General features: G+C 35.4%; 1 long non-coding RNA gene across 2 annotated transcripts in view; it reads left to right on the plus strand.

Annotated features, from left to right (window-relative positions):
* LOC105499045 (uncharacterized) overlaps positions 1–2862 on the plus strand; it is a 353694-nt gene extending 350832 nt beyond the window's left edge. For both annotated transcript variants that reach the window (XR_011618200.1, XR_011618199.1), the window contains one exon: positions 1966–2862. This is a non-coding gene — a long non-coding RNA (uncharacterized lncRNA). The remainder of the gene's footprint in view (positions 1–1965) is intronic.
* Positions 2863–6000: the final 3138 nt, after the last annotated feature.

Raw genomic sequence — 6000 nt, forward strand, 5'->3', positions numbered from 1 at the left:
TAACTACTATTTTATCTGTTTTAAATGTCTTCGTTTACTTAATTTCAGGACTTGACCTATTAGCAACGCAGAAAGGATAAATATTCAAGGTGATGGATACCCCAAACACCATGACTCGACCATTATACATTCTATGGTTGTAAAAAATAACCACATGTACCCCATAAATATGTAAAATATTATGTATAAATTTTAAAAATGTTCACAGGACACTTTCCAGGGTACTTACCTTTTTTTTTTTTTTTAAGAATTTTCTTTAGAGAATGGCTGAGAACAATTGGATCAACAATTCCAATCCCCTGCCTAATGACCTTAGCTCTGCTCCAGCATATGAGAATGTATCAGGACAATGGTTCTGGAGGGAAACATTTGTCTTCTTTCCCTATAGAAAATGTCGGAGAATATAATTCAAGGCCTGAAAGTACTCAGTTTTCTGTTTTGCTCTGGAAGTGGTTCTGCAGAAAGATCTACTCCCAACATCTCATCCATCTTAGACCTCTGCTTTTACCCTACCCCAGATTCATCTTATCTAAAATTTCCATATGCATTGCTGCCTTCACATATAATTTTTAATGTCTTCTGTTTTTAATTTCAAAGGAGTTCTATATTTGTGGGATGAGCAAATAGAGAGAGAAAAGGAATGGCAGGAGTTAATAAATAATAAAACTAAAAAGCACTGATAGAGAAAAGAAGAACAGGTGCCCATCCATGAAATAAAATAACTATTGTCAAATATTCTGGACATTTAACCAATATATGTAACATATAGCCTCAGTAAAGATCTAAGAATAACTTCTTCTTTCAAAATACATGACACAATCTTTAATTTCAAATTAACTGGGAGGAGTCTGCATCATCTGAAGAAAATCTGTTAATACTACTAAATTATTTCCTAAAACACAGATACGGGCACTAAGTTTTACTTTTGTTATTTATTAAATGTTTTCTTCTTTGTCAAGAATTATCAAAAATTTAGGTTAAAAATAAAAGAATGCCAATCAAGGTGTGTTATGAAGATAAGACAGGACATGGAAACTTGTATAGTTTCCCTGACAAAATGTGATGAGTGTATGTATTTGTTATTATCTATAGGGTGGCTTAATATGTGTAGTGACTTAAGATATGGTTTGAACAATACAGCCTCATTCACCTCTGTCCATCTCTTGGAACTTTAGATTGTGACCACCTCAGGAATAGGGAGTAGAGCCTGTTAAATTTTATTTCCCCAGAACTCAACACAGTAACTCTCATATTACCACTAACAACAAAACACTTAATAAATATTATATAAAAAAAAGAAAGTAAAACAAGGGAAGAGAGAAAGGAAGAAAGGGAAAAAAGGAAAAAAGGTAGAAAGGAGGAAGGAAGAATTAGAATGGAAAGAAGGAAGGGAGAGAGGGAGGGAGATAGAGAGAAAAAGAATACTATTACTATTAGAAAAACAAACAAACAAACAAACAAACAACAAATGGTGACATAGCCCCAAGGTATACAGCAAAACTATGAACTTAATCAAAGAAATGCTCAAATTAGTACTAATCACCCATAGGTGTGTACTGGCAGAGCCATAAAGATACTGATGAAGTGGCTAATCAGTGGTTGTTAAACCTGGCTGAATTGTAGGTCCACCCATGGAGCTTATACTGATACACAGGCTCTACTTCAAAGCAATCACATCAGAATTCTGTGTTTGGGGACCAGGCATTGGTAGTTCTCAAAGCTCGCTAGGTGACTCTATTGTGCAGAGAGGTTTGAGAACCTAAACTTAAACTTGCTATGAAAAAAAAAAATGCTTAGAAGTGTTTTGCTGTATTTCACTCTCTTACTTTCACATGGATGTTCTTTTCTGATATAATTTCTGCTCAGCAATGAGCAAAGTATTAGTGTTATTTTACTTATTTTAGAAGGTCTTGTTTCTGTTCATGTTTCAAATGCTGTCTGATTTTTCCTAATCATCTGTTTCAGAACAAGAATTTCCTCTGCTCCTTCCTGTGAGAATTCATACGTGTTACTATAAAACAGTGATCTGAAGAGTAACACATATGCAAGAAGAAGGAAATGAAGTCATTTGCCGCAGGATTCCAAAACGTTATGTAAATCTTCTTTTTGGATCCAAAGCTGGTGAAGAGGCTACTCTGTCAACGTCCACCAGAGAATTAGACCCAAGCCTGCAATCTGAGAATTTGAAGGTCTAAAGAGTAGAGCTCTCCCTCACACATTTTAGTTTGTCTTCTACCATGCAAAGATTATTTTGATTTCACTTTGCTAAATGGCAGACCTTCAGACAAATTTGCACCTCTGTGTTTTGGAAGCATGTGTATGGTAATTCTTGGAGTATAAATGGATGTGTTTCATGTAAAGTTCTAACTATTAGTTACTGGTGGGTTGTCAGATTAAAATTTTCTTCACATGTAAACAAAGTATCCATGGACTGAACTTGAAATATAGGAAATACAGGAAAAGTAATTCTAATCTAATAAATACAAACCTCAATTCCAAAGCAAATTGTTGACTGACAAATACTAGATGGTATAAATTTACATCTTTATATAGAATTTAAAAAATATTTCGCAGAGTTGACTTTCTCCTTGTAAGTATTATTTGTACAAAATTATGATTTAACAATAGCAATTACATAAAGATATTTTCTGAATATAATGGTGTTTATCAGAGTATGTTAGAGAGAGTTGGTTTTCGACAGCATCAGAATTAATGCTCCAATTTTAAAACATACATTTTGTCACCCTGGAAAAATTATTAAGTAATGTAATCTTACTTCAACATAATTATGCATGTATGTTAATATCCTAAGTGAAATGTAAAAATGTAAATAAATTCATAATAAAAATAATATATATTTGTCCTCAGCATAACCAGACTAGAAGACCTGATAACTGTATTCAGATATTGTTCCTAAATCATGTATACAAATGTTCCCTGAAACAGTTGTTGTGCTGTTTTGGTGTTAATTATGTTTAGTGTAGTCATAGATTACATGATTTTCTAAAGATGAGCTATTGTGCTCAACCCTTCCTTGAAAATGAATTTATTCACTACTAGACTGGATAGTCACCTATAAGAATATCCAATGAGATAGCTAAAATTTTTGCAGAGAACATGAGACGTATTTGCTGTGTGACACTGCCTTATGAAGAACATTAATGATTCCTCCCACTAAATACCAATAGTGCCTTCTGATCATTCTGGCAACAAAAATGTCATTCAATATTTCTCAAATACTTCCTTGGGGTGATACCACTACCATTGGAAATCATTGATATAGACTTGTCCTTTTTTTCAAATGAACAAATAACTATCAAATATGGACCAAACTAGGTTTAAAAATTGAAAAAGAAAATATCTCAAATTAGGTATATAGCCACCTCTCCAATCTGCAGGCTCCTGCTGCTTTCATGTTGGCCCTACTTGTCTTAAGTTTTTATTGCACCTTCCTAAATTAGTATTCCTTCCTGCCCCTTGCCCTTTTACTTCAATCATGAGTACCACTGCTTCCTTGGCCTATGTTTAAGTCTTGATTTTCCTTTTAGCTGTGTACTTAATAATATTATTTAACCTCTTTGATTCTCAGTTTCCTCATATAGAGATGATAACAGTACTTATAGGGTTGTTATGAAGCTAAATATTAAAAAAGGCTTCTAAGTGTACAACTCAAAATAAAAGCAAGAACAAACTTTTACTTGCCCATTCTAGGTGGAAGAAGCTGACATTTGAGGAGGGAGGATTTGATACTTGAGCTCCTCTTAGAGTAGTCAAGGAGGATGTTTGAGTAGTCATCAGTATGAATTGATCCAATTGTCCCACAGAACTGATGTGTATGGTTTCTTTACAATAAAAATAGAGATTGACCTGACCAGTCTTAAAACTTGAGAAACTTACATTTGTCTTAACTGAGCTCCTTTCTCAGAAAACAAACCATCAGTCCTTCCAGACAGTATCAAGGAACTGAAAGTAACCAGATCACCACATCTGGACAATGACACATCAGACTCCTCATCCATCCTGATTGCCTAACCTACAACCTGCTTTTTGTTGACCAATTAATCTTCCTTATCTTTCCATAATTTCTATTTTCCCACACATAGTTCACATTTCTTCCCTGCTGTAGAAACACCTAATTTTAGTCACTTGAGGAGATGGATTTGAGACTGATCTCCCATTCTCCTTGGCTGCAGCACCTGAATACAGCCTTCTTTTCTGGCAATACTTGTTGACTTAGTAATTGGCTTTCTGTGTGTGAGCAACAAGACCTAGACTGAACTCCTGGCATTTAAGTAACAAGTACATAGAGATGCATGAGAAAGCATATAAAAAGGATCAGAACACAGAAAGGCAGTTATATATTATGAATACTTAATGGCATGCATCAGTTTCAGAAAGTCTAGAAAAGTAATAGACTTGCCACTGGGACTTTAACAACTAGCCAAATTCATTAGGCAAAATGGTAACTTCACTGCAAATAGCTTTGATAGTCATTGCCAAACTGCCTCCCCTTCTTCTATGCTTCAATTGTTGACCTGCTCCACCATTATTAACACATATTATCTTTATTGTGTGTCTTTGAATAGCATTCAGAAGACAATTACTTTTCTTCTTATGTTCAAAGGGAGTTCTCTCTGCCTCTGCCTGTATACTGGCTACAGGTATTATTGTCCAGTTATTTACAGGAGGAAACAGTGGTTAAAAATCCTAACACTTAACTTCATTCTTTATTAATTCAGCTATACCATACTAATATTGTAACAGTTATGGCAACTTTCATTTCTTCAGGCTTTTCATTTACTCTATGCCAGCTATTGTGCTATTTGTGCTAGGACAGTCAGTTTCAAACTTTAGCATACATCAGAATCATCAAAACATTTATTAACACACAGATTCCTAAGCCTTACCTCCAGAGTTTTTAATTCATCAAGTCTAGGCCTAGTAATTTGCTTTTCCAGCCAGTTCTCAGGTGATACTGTTGTTACTGGTCTGAGCATCATAATTCAAAAACCACCGTACTAGTGTTACCAAACACCAGAGGTCTTGTCTAGGTCCTACTACTTGCCACAAAGAAAGCCAATGACTGAGACAATGACTACTGCCAGTGAAAAATGCTTTAATTGGGTGCTGCAGCTGAGGAGATGGGAGCTCATTCTAAAATCCATCTCCCTGACTGACTAAAATTAGGGTATTTATATAGCGGGGAAGAAATGTAACAATGCGTAAGAAAAATAGAAAATAGGGACAGGCAAAGAAGTAAACCATGATAAATGAGAAGTCCAGTATCTCATGGTCTGGATGTAGTGATCTGGTGAGTTTTAGTTCTTTGATAGTTTTTTGAGAGGCCTGAAGATCATTTCTTGAGGAAAGAACTCAGATAAAATAAATATAACTTTCAAGCTTTAAGAACAGAAGGGTCGATTTCTATGTTTATTAAAAAAACAGAAAGAAAAACAAATTATCTAGGGAAATATTGTGTCAGTTTCAGTCCCCCTTTTCTGTTTATAAATTCCTTAGTCATGGGGAATCTGGTCTTCATCTTTATGGCTGCTTCATGCTGAGGGAGGGGTGTTGTAGGCATCTCAATACCATAGGTGACCACGTGGCCACTCAGGAATCAAAGGTTAATCTAATACTAGAGTTTTCTTCCGAAACCCAATATTTCTCTCTCCAGTCTCCCACTTCCACCAAAGGCAAATCACAGCAGAACCAATCTACCTGCAAAATTAGCTTCAGTCCCATATTCTTGGCCTGATTACCCACACAAAGTGCAACAATAATCATTGCTCAATAGGTTCTCCTAAATTGGCTTTGCTGGAACCTCTCATAAGGCCACTCCAGTCAAAGCCCTGGAAAAATAACCAGTTCCTCCAACTGTGTCCCATTATACAAGAAAACAGATTCTCTCTCTCTTTTTTTTTTTTTTTTCTTTTTTTTGAGATAGAGTCTCCCTCTGTTGCCCAGGTTGGAATGCAGTAGTGCGATCTCGGTTCACTGCAA

Source organism: Macaca nemestrina, chromosome X (genome assembly GCF_043159975.1).
Source record: "Macaca nemestrina isolate mMacNem1 chromosome X, mMacNem.hap1, whole genome shotgun sequence".
NCBI classification, from domain to species: domain Eukaryota; kingdom Metazoa; phylum Chordata; class Mammalia; order Primates; family Cercopithecidae; genus Macaca; species Macaca nemestrina.